This window comes from Dasypus novemcinctus, chromosome 23 (assembly GCF_030445035.2).
Source record: "Dasypus novemcinctus isolate mDasNov1 chromosome 23, mDasNov1.1.hap2, whole genome shotgun sequence".
Taxonomy (NCBI): domain Eukaryota; kingdom Metazoa; phylum Chordata; class Mammalia; order Cingulata; family Dasypodidae; genus Dasypus; species Dasypus novemcinctus.
The window spans coordinates 9,493,888-9,506,820 of record NC_080695.1 but is presented as its reverse complement, the minus strand read 5'-3'; the positions used below and the strand labels follow the sequence as shown (position 1 = coordinate 9,506,820).

Here is a 12,933-nt window from a genome sequence, read left to right as displayed (position 1 = left end):
GGGGATTGTTGCTGTTCCTTTAGGGACTGTGAAAGAGATCCCCTGGCTAGGAACTCAGCACTCCCTCAGTTGTTGTTTTTAATTGTAAGCACTATGAAAATATCCAAATATTTTTATGTACCCTGGATATATGCCCTGTAGGACTCCCTGCCAACCATGTGTCCCCTGTCAATAACATCCCACACCAGTATTCCTCCCCTGCCATTGTTGAACCTCTCTGTGATCCAAAACTTCTTCGAAAGTGAAGCCCAATATATTGCCAGGTTCCATTAATAGTAAGATGGAATATAGTGATGAGTTTAAAGATTAGATATAAAATAAATATTAATTTAGAAAAATTAAGGTAAAAATAAATTGGAGTATCAAAAATTTAAAAATGCAAAAGCTTTGTTTTTGACATTTTGCTTTCCATCACTGCAATAAGTGTTGCCCTGTATGCAAATTGGCAAGGCAACTATTTCTGTCTTTTCCTCAGTGTCTACGTCCTATTTTTTCTTTTTTTTTCCTAATTATTAAGCTTATCTTCATGAAAGTTTTAGATCACAGTAATTCATGTACACAATATACAGTGCTCCCACATACCCAACATAAAACCCTTTTCCCTTCCACAGCAATAATCTTTTTACATATTCATACTATATTTACTGAAACTGATGTACAGATATTGAGACAATAGCTTTCAAATAAGGGAACATTTGGGTTTACATTGTGGTTTATATTTTAGACTATACAATTTTCTAAATTTTGTTATCTTATGTTTCACATTATGATTTATATTTTAGCCTATCAGCCCCTATATATTTTTGGTGTAATTTAACATGTCTTATATCCATCCTTGCATAATCTTGTGGAACACTTCCATTGCCCACACAGTTACATTGGTTTTCTCTATTCAATACCTCTTTTCCCATCCCCTTAGGGCCCACGGTGACTGTCAATCTTCATTGCTTGAAGGGCCATGTTCAGAGATACTTGTATCAGTGTTGAGGGCTTGACATACTCAACTGCCCTAATGCAATGGGAGCCAAGATTTTTCTCGAGAGATACAATTCCCTCTATTTGAGAACATCAGTCCTCCCCACGATGTGGGTATACTTTACTCTCATTATATGGGTCTCTATCCAATGATATATCTCACTATGGCAAAATGAGCATTCACATATTCCCTAGGAGCCTGTCCTGCATTGGATTATCCCCTTTAAGCATCTTAAACAGGTACCCTTCCCTTTTATATTTTTTAAAAGTTTTCTCAGCATTATTATCTCAACCAAATACCTGATAATCTCCTATGTTCTGTATGTTGCCCTACACCCCCCCCCCCCCCCGCAATTTCTTGGGCAATATTACCCATCCTCACATCCCTAGCCACCCTCAAGGCTACAAAGCCCCACCCAAAGGTCACCCTATGCCCCCATTTTATCTCTTCCTTGTACAAATACTTACCTCCAGCTTATCATAGATTTCACCCATGTAAGTGTCAGCTTATATTCTTCCTCAATCCCCCCCTCAATTTCCTTTAGGCCTATCATCCAGTCTCTAGCTCTCTGAGACAGCTTGGCTTATTTATTTCATATCATTTAGGTCATGTAGTATTTGTCCTTCAATGCCTGGATTGCTCCACTCAACATAAGGTTCTCAAGATTCATCCATGTTATCAGGTGTGTTTGTAGTGTATTCATTCTTAAAGCTGAGTAGTATTCCATTGTCTGTATATACCACATTTTATTTATCCATTCATCTGTTGATGGGCATTTGGGTTGATTCCAACTTTTGGCAATTGTGAACAATGTTGCTATGAATATTGGTGTGCATATATTGGTTTGTGTCCTTGTTTTCAGTTCTACTGGGTAAATAACCAGCAGTGGAATTGCTGGGTCATATGGCAAATCTATAGCTAGTTTTTTGAGAAACCGCCAAATTGTCCTCCAGAATGGCTGGGTCCTTCTGCATTCCCACCAGCAGTGGATGAGTGTTCCCATTCCTCCACATCCTTTCCAGCATTTGTAGTCTTCTGTGTTTTTCATAGCTACCAGTGTTATGGGAGTAAGATGGTATCTCATTGTAGTTTTGATTTGCATTTCCCATAGCTAGAGATTTGGAGCATTTTATCATGTGCTTTTAGCCATTCATATTTCTTCTTTGGAGAAGTGTCTGTTGAAATCTTTTTCCCATTTTTTAAATGGGATTTTTGTCTTTTTATTTTCAAGATATAGGAGTTCTTTATAAATACAGGTTATAAGTCTCCTATCAGATCTATGGTTACCAAATATTTTCTCCCATTGTGTAGGCTCTCTTTTCACTTTCTTGACAAACTCCTTTGAGGTGCAGAAGGCTTTAATTTTGAGGAAGTCCCATTTATCTATTTGTTCTTTTGCTGCTCGTGCTTTTGGTGTGAAGTTCATGAAGTCATTTCCTATTACAAGGTCTTGTATATGCTTCCCTACACTGCTTTCCAAAATCTTTATGGTCTTGGCTCTTGTATTTAGGTCTTTGATCCATCTTGAGTTGATTTTTGTATAAGGTGTGAGTCAGTAATCGTCTTTCATTCTTTTACATGTGGATATCAATTTCTCCAGGCACCGTTTGTTGAATAGGCCATTCTCTCCCAGTTGTGAGGGTTTGGTAGCTTTATCAAATATTATATGACTATACATATGAGTATCTATATCAGAACTCTCAATTCGGTTCCATTGGTCTGTGTGTCTCTCCTTGTGCCAATATCATGCTGTTTTCACTACTGTAGCTTTGTAGTATGTTTTGAAGTCAAGTAGTGTGATTCCTCCAATTTTGTTTTTCTTTTTCAATATATCTTTGGCTATTCAAGGCCTCTTTCCTTTCCAAATAAATTTCATAGTTAGTTTTTCTAGTTCCTTAAAAAATGCTGTGTTGATATTTATTGGGATTGCATTGAATGTATAGATCAGTTTTGGTAGGATAGACATCTTAATAATATTTAGTCTTCCTATCCATGAACAGGGAATATTCTTCCATTTATTTAGGTCTTCTTTGATTTCCTTGAACAGTGTTGTGTAGTTCTCTGAGAATAAGTTTTTTACATCTTAGGTAAATTTATTCCTAGGTATTTGATTTTTTATTGACTATAGTAAATGGTATTTGTTTCTTGATTTCCTCCTGAGCTTGCTCATTATTGTTGTACAGAAATGCTAATGATTTTTGCGCATTGATCTTATAAACTGTGACTTTACTAAACTCATTTATGAGTTCTAGAAGCTTTGTTTTAAACCTCTCAGGGTTTTCTATGTATAGGATCATGTCATCTGCAAATAATGAAATTTCGACTTCTTCCTTTCCAATTTGAATGCCTTTTATATCTGGTTCTTGCCTCAGTGCTAGAGCAAGTATTTCTAAGAAAATGTTAAATAGAAGAAGTGATAGTGGGCACGTTGTCTTGTTCCTGATCTTAGAGGAAAAAATTTTAGGATTTCACCATTGTAAACGATGTTGGCTGTGGGTTTTTCATATATACTCTTTAACATGTTCAGAAAATTTCCTTGTATTCTGATCTTTTGCAGTGTTTTTATCAAGAACATGTGCTGTATTTTGTCAAAAGCTTTTTCTGCATCTATAGATAGAATCATGATTTTTTTTTTCCCTTCAGTCTGTTTATATGGTGTATTCCATTGATTGATTTTCTTATGTTGAACCATCCTTGTATACCCAGAATGAATCCCACTTGGTCATGGTTTATAATTCATTTAATGTGTTGTTGGATATGGTTAGCAAGTCTTTTGTTGAGGATTTTTGCATCTAGGTTCATTACAGAAATGGTCTGTAATTTTCCTTTCTTGTGTTGTCCTTGTTTGGCTTTGGCACTAGAGTAATGTTGGCATCATAGAATGAGTTCGTTAATGGTCCTTCTGTTTTGATTTTTTTGCAAGAGTTTCAGCAAGACTGGTGTTAGTTCTTTCCAGAATGTTTTGTAAAATTCACCTGTGAAGCCGTCTGGCCCTGGGCTCTTCTTAGTTGGGAGGTTTTTAATGACTGATTCTATCTCTTTACTTGTGATTGGTTTGTTGAGATCATCACTTTCTTCTTTCATCAATATAGGCTGCTTATGTGTTTCTAGGAACTTGTCCATTCCCTCTGAACTGTCATTTTTGTTGGAGTATAGTTTTTCAAAGTATCCTCTTACAATAGTCTTTATTTCTGTGGGGCCAGTGGTGATATCTCCTTTCTCATTTCTTATTTTGTGTATTTGCATCTTCTCTCTTTTTTCTTTGTTAGTTTTGCTAAGGGTTTGTCAATTTTATTGATCTTCTCAGAGAACCAGCTCTTGGTTTTGTTTATCTTTTCGAGTGCTTTCTTATTCTCTAATTCATTTAGTTCTGTTCTTATCTTTATTATTTCTTTCTTTCTTCTTCCTGTGGGGTTACTTTGTTGTTCTTTCACTAATTCCTCCAAATGTGCAGTTAGTTCTTCAATTTTTGCTTTCTTCTTTTTTGATGTATGAATTGATAGCTATAAATTTCACTCTCATTACTGCTTTTGCTGCATCCCATAAGTTTTGGTATGTTGTGTTATCATTTTCATTAGTTTTTAGGTACTTATTAATTTCTTTTGAGATTTCCTCTTTGACCCACTGTTTTTCTAAGATTGTGCTGTTTAATTTCCAAATCATGGTGTGAAATCTGGGCCTCTGACCCTTGCAGATTTCCAGCTTCACCCCACTCTGGTCAGAGATATTGTTTTGTATAATTTCAATCTTTCTGAATTCATTGAGCCTTTCTTTGTGGCCTAGCATATGGTCTATCTTGGAGAATGATCCATGTGCACTTGAGAAAAATGTATATCTTGCTGTTTTTGGGTGTAATGATCTGTATATGTCTATTAGATCCAGCTCCTTTAATATACTGTTCAAAGTTTTTGTTTCTTTAGTGATTCTCTTTTGAGATGTTCTGTCCAAAGTTGATAGTGGTGTATTAAATTCTCCCACTATAATTGTAGAGGCATCTATTCTTTCACTTAGTTTTTCCAGTGTTTGCCTCATGTATTTGGAGGTGCCCTTGCTAGGAGCATAAATATTTATGATTGTTCATTCTTCTTGAGAGATTGTCCCTTTCACTAATATGTAGTATCCTTCTTTGTCTCTCACATTTCTTTGCATTTAAAGTCTATTTTGTCTGATATTAATATAGCTACTCCTGCCTTTTTTTGGTTATTGTTTGCTTGTAAGATTGTTTTCCAACCATTCACTTTCAACCTCCATGAATCTCTTGGTATAAGATGTGTTTCTTGTAGACAGCATATAGATGGGTCATATTTCCTTATCCAGTCTTCCCGTCTGAATGTTTTGACAGGTGTGTTTAAACCATTGACATTCAGTGTTATTACTTTCAAGGAATTATTTATATTAGTCATATTTCGTTTGGACTTGTGTTTGTCATATTTTGTTTGTTTTTTCCTTCTCTTTTTGTCTTTTTTGTTGTTAAAGGGTAAAACTGACTTTTAAAAATCATGTTACTGGCACTGTAGTTGTCCAAGCTGTACTGGCAAAAATCATTTCAATTCCAAGCCTCTTATTTGAAATATCCTCCAGTGGAAGAGGACATCAGGCTGCCTGGTGGAGTAGAGTCCACTTTAAATTGGAGCCTTCCCATGTCCAGCAGGGGGATGGTCTGCTGCATGCACTGAGGCTGCAGTGGCTCACCAGGAGGTAACAGAAGAAGATGTGCAGTCAGGGAGCCAGAGCTGAGTCTCAGCGGTCACCTAGAGGAGTGTAGAGTCTTGGCATTTGAAGAACCTCACACAAGAGCAGCTAATGGGCCAGCAACATCAGAGGATGACTCTCTGTGTCCATCAGTTAAGAATAAGATGCAAGGGGTTGAACTGAGGCAGGAGAAAAAAACTGTGTGAGGTCAGGGACTTTTTCCTGAGCAAACAGTGATAGCAGATGATGGAGTGGTAACTCTTTGGCCAGGAAGCTATGTCCAAAAGCTAGAGACCAAGGACCAAGGAGAGAAAGGAACAAAAAGCAGTGGGGTACAGTAGCTGTATTTGCCTAGGAACAGTCCTCCCTCCAAATGGGCAGAGGCTGTTTGGATTCATAAGGACCCAGGTAGCGCCAGTCAGACCCTGACCTTCAAGGAGCCAGATGCTCAGGAAAGATTTTCCTTTGAGGCCATAAGTGCCTTTATGTCATTGGCATTTCCCTCTGTTTCCAGCACCAAGTGGATCTTCTTCAGCTGATGATTGATGCCCATAATTCCAAGGAAACGGAGTCCCACAAAGGTAACTAAAGAGTTTTGGGGGGGCTGCAAAGCCCAGATGTGGGGAATGGTTTTGAAAACATGCAGGAAGTTTTCCAGGGAGATGAGAATTTCTGCCAATGGCAGAAAGATGCATGTTCAGGTATTTTAAATGGTAGCCAGAGGCACTTTCCAGAAGTGTGAAGGCCCAAGTATGCTCTAAGCTAGACAACCAACCATAAAACAAGATTTCCATGCACAGAAGTCAGTTTGTGGTTTGTGGATCATCTTCATCAGAACTCCTGAGGTGTTTGTTTCAAATGCTGATTTCCAGGCATTGCTCAGACACCAGAGTCAGAAACCCTGCCTGGAAATCTGCATCAGAACATAACTTCAGAAGGCACTTTGTTCCAGGACTGCTGATGTTAACTTGGAATGCTTGGTTTGGGCTGTGCTCACTCATGAACCCACTGTACAGTTTTGCTTTTCCCTGGGTAATTAATATGTAATGTGTTGGGGTAGCTTTTGAGACCATCTAAATCTCTCATTCCTCTTTGAACTTTCATCCATTCATTTTATCATTTATTGATGATTATTGATAATTTCCTGACTATGAGATTGCAAATGGTGCTTCTCTATTTCCATTTTACTTTCTATATTTACTAGTTGTCATTCTACCTTAAGAGAGCATTGCATTGGTGTGGAAAAAGTGGCCATGGTGGCTGCTGGGTGTGGGGAATGGGAGGAAGAGATGAGATGTGGAGGCATTTTTGGGACTTGGAGTTGTCCTGAGTGGTGCTGCAGGAACAATTGCCGGACATTGTATGTCCTCCCATGGCCCACTGGATGGAACGTGGGAGAGTGTGGGCTATGGTGTAGACCACAGGCCATGGGGTGCAGCGATGCCCAGAGATGTACTCACCAGATGCAATGGATGTGTCATGATGATGGGGGAGAGTGTTACTGTGGGGGGGGGGATTGGTAGGGTGGGGGCCATGGGGGTGAATGGGGACCTCATATTTTTTTAATGTAATATTTTTTAAAAAATTAATAAATAAAATTAAATTAAAAAAAAAGAGAGCATTGCATTCTCCCTCATTTGTTTGTGTCAGTGTGGTCTCATAAATTATTAATTTACTCTCTTACTACCACCATTTATATTGATGCTCAAGTTGTCTCATGGTCCATCCAGGAGAAGCACTTTCTAGTTGCTTCCTTTGGCCTGTCCTGTCACGACCATTTTCAGAGGGCAACCTTGATTTCTGGTGCAAGATATTTTAGGTTTCACTCTTATTTCCCTTGACCTACCCTGGAATCAGCCATTTCTTGATGAAGCTTAATTTCTTTCAATGGTTTGGAATTTAGAAACCAAAATCTGAGAGCTTGGTGAGCTCAGTGCTGCTGCCTTTTCCATTCTTCTTGAGCTCCTCAGTAAACAAAACCAAGAAAATCAAATAAATTTACACAGAACAAGGAACATAAATATATCTGTATCTATATATATTCTACGAAATAAACTGACTTTCAAAAAATCCCTGATTTTTATCATATTTCTTTGGCCTAAATATTCTTGTCATAGCCAATTGCATGCTATAAACGATTTGTACCACAGTTCAAAAAATTCCTGAACATAAAACAAATGGTTGTAGAGAACATAACTGAGCTGACTCCAGGACACCACTGAAAATACATCTATATCTATGTCTACGTCTTGTTCTATCTCTTTCTCTCTCTCTCTCTCTCTCTCTCTCTCTCTCTCTATATATATATATATATATATATATATATATCATCAATATCTCATGAATCTATTTCTTTTGTATCTATTGATCTTTATCATCTCTATTTGTCTATTATGTTCATATATATATATATATATATATATATACTGGATGTATATATCTTTTCTAAGTATCTGTATTTTATCATATATCTGTATATCTGTCATCTCTCTGTCAATCTTGTATGTATCTATTTCAAATATATCTATCTTTTCTTCTATCTTAGTATGTATACATCTCCTCTATTGCATCTATTATATTATCTATCTACCAGTCCAACTGCCTACCTTTCTATCTACCTATCTGTCCTCTATCAACCTTGATCACTATCAGCATAGTCCAACAGAACTTTCTGTTATGAAGGAAATTTTCTGTATCTGTGCTGTTCAATACAGTAACCAGTAGCCCATGAAATGAGCACTTGAAATATGGCTGGGGTTACTGACAACCGTATTTACTATGCTATGTTCTTTAATTTTAATAAATTAGTATTTAAATTTAGATGGCCGAATGAAGCTACTTGCTTCCAAATCTATAGCACAGCTATAAACCTTGAATATCTACTCCAATTCCAATTCAGGACCATAAGGTTTATGTAACTGGAGGGATGAATTTGATCATATAATTTACCCAACACTGCACCACAGAAGTCTTCATTAGGAAATCAGAACCTTGTAGACCTTGATTACAATCATTTGGGTTGTTTTTACTTATGAATTCTATGACTGGGGAGGCACCATGTTCCTTTAAGGTCTCCTGGAGTCTAAAAGCCCTAATCCAGCCCTGATTCCACAGACCACAGCCCACCCACACTTAGCTTCTCCGGGGAGGAAATCCAGGAGGGAACCAGAGAACAGCTCAAGGGCTATTTGGGAGCATCAGGTAGAGCAAGTCCAGGGCCGTCCTCAGGAGGACGACATGGCAGCCAGGATGGAGTGAGCATAGATCGTTCCCTCTTGGAATTGGGCCCAATGATTCTGTGTGTCATGGTGGCCGCTGTCCTACTGATATGTGCTTCCTTCTGCTAGTCACATGCCAATGATTAGTGTAGTGCCCACCACCACTCCTCTGCTGTTTCGTGTTTCTGTATTTTCTCCACAAATGAGAGCATCTATTTTTTTTCCATGTGTGTTTTAAGCTTCAGATTATTATTACTTGAAGGTAAATTTAATGGACTCAGATTATCAGGAAAGTAGAATTTACTCTTTACATGGCATTTTACCACTTGAGGTTTCGCTCACACCAAATTTTTAAGGGATTTATTTTTATTTTTATTTTTTAAAAAAGATATTTAGATCAAATAAATGTTACATAAAATATATAGGGGATTCCCATATGCCCTGCTCCCACACTGCCCATGTTTACCCCCATTAACAACACGCTTCATTAGTGAGGTACATTCATTGCAATTGGCGAACACATTTTGGAGCATTGCCACCAAGCATGGATTATAGTTTACATTGTAGTTTACATTCTCTCCCACACAATTTTGTAGATTATGGCAGGATATATAATGGCCTGCATCCGTCATGATAATGTCATTCAGGACAAATCCCAAGTTCTGAAAATGCCCCTGTATTATACCTGTTTTACCTCTCCCTGCCCTCAGAACCTCCAGGGGCTACTACCTGCACATCAATGATATAAGTTCTTTCATTGCTAGAATCACAATAAGTGACAGCATCTATTTTGAGGACTTGTGTCCAGGCCTTCCAGTACTTGATAACTGTCAAAGGTATAGGCCGTGCTTCCCCAGCTAGACTGCACACAGATCCCCTGGAGATCTGGCTAACATGCAGATTTTGCCTTCACAGTTCTATGCAGCAGTTTGGGGCTCCGCATTTCTCATAAGCTCTCAGATGGTGCTGATGTTCCTGGTCCTGTGACAACACCTTGAGCAGCCAGAGTCCACCTGCAGCCCAGTGCTGCTCCCTTCAGTTCCACCAAGCAGGTGTGGATGGAGGAGCCTTCAAGTTTTCCTGATGATAAAGCCTCCAAATTGTTCAAACTGAATTTGAGCTAGAATCATTAAAAATTTTTCTGAGCTAAGGATGCTTCCTTATATGACTTATAGCTGAATCACTTTTAGGATATTCTGCAAAGTAGACAAAGCACTGTTAAGTGAAATCCATCACCTGCACTGGGGGAGAAGGTCATATATTCAGGAGTAGAAGGCCCAGAACAGCTTAGACCTCAGAAAACTGAACAGAACCAGTTTTGCCCTTTCCAGATTCTGTAAGATCCATACTCCCAGGATGACAGAAATGCTTTCCCACTTTTTCCTAGGGATTTGGGCTTTCATTTTCATTTCCTTTAATCTAGTTATGATGTTTTCACACTGACCTGCTTTACCTAAAATGTTTTTCCCTTCCTGTACCTCTGACTGATACAGAGCTTATAGCTCAATCGTTTTCCTTTATTTTTGGTGGGTATGAAAGCACTAGCACGACTTTCTGCTTCCTCATGTATAACTTGGCCATGCACCCTGATGTCCAGAAGAAACTGCAGGAGGAGACTGATGCAGCCTTGCCCAAAAACGTGAGTGGGTGATCCCTGGAGCCTCCTCACCACTGCCTAGGAGAATTTTCACAAAAAAGCTGCGTGCTGATTCTTCCGCCTGTACTATTTAGGGCGATTCTAAAGAGACAAAGACAAAGGAAAAAAATCAATTAGCCTGTGCCCCTCTACCTGCAGCAATATAAGAATTTGATAAACAGAGCTGGTCCTGGCATCTCAGTGACCTGTCACAATAAAGCCAAGAAAAGAAATCAAAAAACCTCTGGGAGGGCGGTGGACTTAGCCCAGTGGTTAGGGCGTCCGTCTACCACATGGGAGGTCCGCGGTTCAAACCAGGGGCTTCCTTGACCCATGTGGAGCTGGCCCATGCGCAGTGCTGATGCGCGCAAGGAGTGCCGTGCCATGCAGAGGTGTCCCCCGCATAGGGAGCCCCACGCGCAAGGAGTGTGCCCCGTGAGGAGAGCCGCCCAGCGCGAGAGAAAGTGCAGCCTGCCCAGGAATAGAGCTGCACACACCGAGAGCTGAGGCAGCAAGATGACACAACAGAAAGAGACACAGATTCCCATGCCGCTGACAACAACAGAAGCAGACAAAAGAACATGCAGCAAATAGACACAGAGAACAGACAACCAGGGCAGGGGGTGTGAAGGAGAGGGGAGAGAAATAATACATTTTTTAAATCTTAAAAAAAAAAAAGCCCCTGGGCATCTGAAGTCAGCCCTCGCTGCTCTGTGTCTGAGAAGATTTGCTCTGCTACCCTGGGCTTGCTCTGGGCTACCTGGGGCTGCTCTGAGCTGACCTCAGCTGGGCTGATGCTGGTTCAGGAGCCCTGGGGCCTCTCAGTCCCCTGCAGATGAGCCTGGGCTCCCTTCTCAGGGACAGAGGGAGAGAGCAGGAAGCCCGCTTGTATAGGCACCCATCAAGGCCCCCCACCAACATTCCACTGGTTCAAAGCCAGCAGCTGAGGCCCAGGTCAGAAAGGAAGGGTCCTGCAGAGTCAGAGAGCAGAAGGTGGACCCAGGGAGGGCTGGGGCATAGGGGTCACTAGTGCCATCTCCATGCCTGGGGAAACCTGGCATAGCTGGGGCAGCCTGGGATGGCAGAGAGAGCGTAGGGTGAGAGTGAAGGAGGTGCCTGAGCCCTGGAGTGGGCTGTGGACCAAGTCTCACAACCGTGCACGGTCATTAGTACCTCCATATGAGCCTAAGATAATTTAAGGTGCTGCCTAAGTCAGAGAAAATCTTCTCTCTCTGATCAGCCCATACGAGGACTCTTGCAGTAAGATGCAGGTCCCCGAGGGACAAGACTGGCGAAGCGCTGTGTCCTCCTCCTTTATGAGAATATTTCCAGCAGCAGCAGCAGCAAGAGTCAAACAGTCCGTGACATCTTCCTCTTCATGTCAGACCCTGCTCTAAGTGCTCAGTATTCATACATGAACTCAATCATCACACCTTGTATTATTCACATAGTGTTGTTCAGCCTCAGGGCCAAATGAACCCCAAGCTCAATGGCCTCCCAGAGCAAAGTTCATTTCTCCTTCACCCTCATGGAGCATGAGGTAGGGAGGCTCTGCTCTGCCCAGCTCCTCAGGGATCCAGACTGTAGGCTCTGCTGTCTGCAACCTGAGACCTCTGTGGTCACCTAACTGGGGAATAAGGGCTAGAGTGCTGCCCACTGGCTCTTCAGGGCTTAGTCCAGGACTGACCTAGTGGCACCTCTGCTTATAGTTGTACTGCAGAGATGGTCACCTACATGTGACTGGAGACAGGAATGCATGGGCACTGGATGAGCATGGGATGTTGTGTAGGTCAACAATTAGCACCTCCAAGTGACACCTGAGAATGCTGAGTTAGAGAGGAGGTAACTTTCCCAGAGTCATAGTTGTTGGTGAAGAAGCAAAAATACATCAATAATAGAAAGTAGAAAGATAGATTGCAGATATATGTTGTGCGTGTGTTAATCTATATGTATATTTATATACAGAGAGAGAGAGAGGTATGATTGAAAGATACTGCAAATGTGGCAAGATGTTAAAATTGGTGGGCCTGGGTCCCTTGGAGTTGAGAATAGGTTTGAGTTCTCTGTATGGGGTTTGTATTATTTTTCAATGACTCTGGAAGTTTGAAATTATTTCAAAATGAAAGTTAAAAAAGAATGTATAAAACCAAGTGAGGGAAGCAGATGTGGCTCAAGTGATAAGGCCTCCGCCTACCATATGGAAGGACACAGTTTCCATCCCTGGGACCTCCTGGTGAAAAAGAAAAGAGGAAGCATGCCTGCACAGTGAGCCAGTGCCCACGCGGTGAACTGAGTGCCCACATGAGTGCACACATGGTGATCCAGTGACCGCGCAAGTGAGTCACACAGCAACATGATGATGCAACAAAAGAGAGATGAAGGGGAAAGTCAAGCTGAAGTGCAGCAGAGAC

General features: G+C 40.6%; 1 pseudogene; it reads left to right on the top strand.

Moving 5' to 3' along the window:
* The window catches only part of LOC101414178 (cytochrome P450 3A24-like), a 95,477-nt pseudogene that overhangs the window by 38,199 nt on the left and 44,345 nt on the right, over positions 1-12,933 (top strand).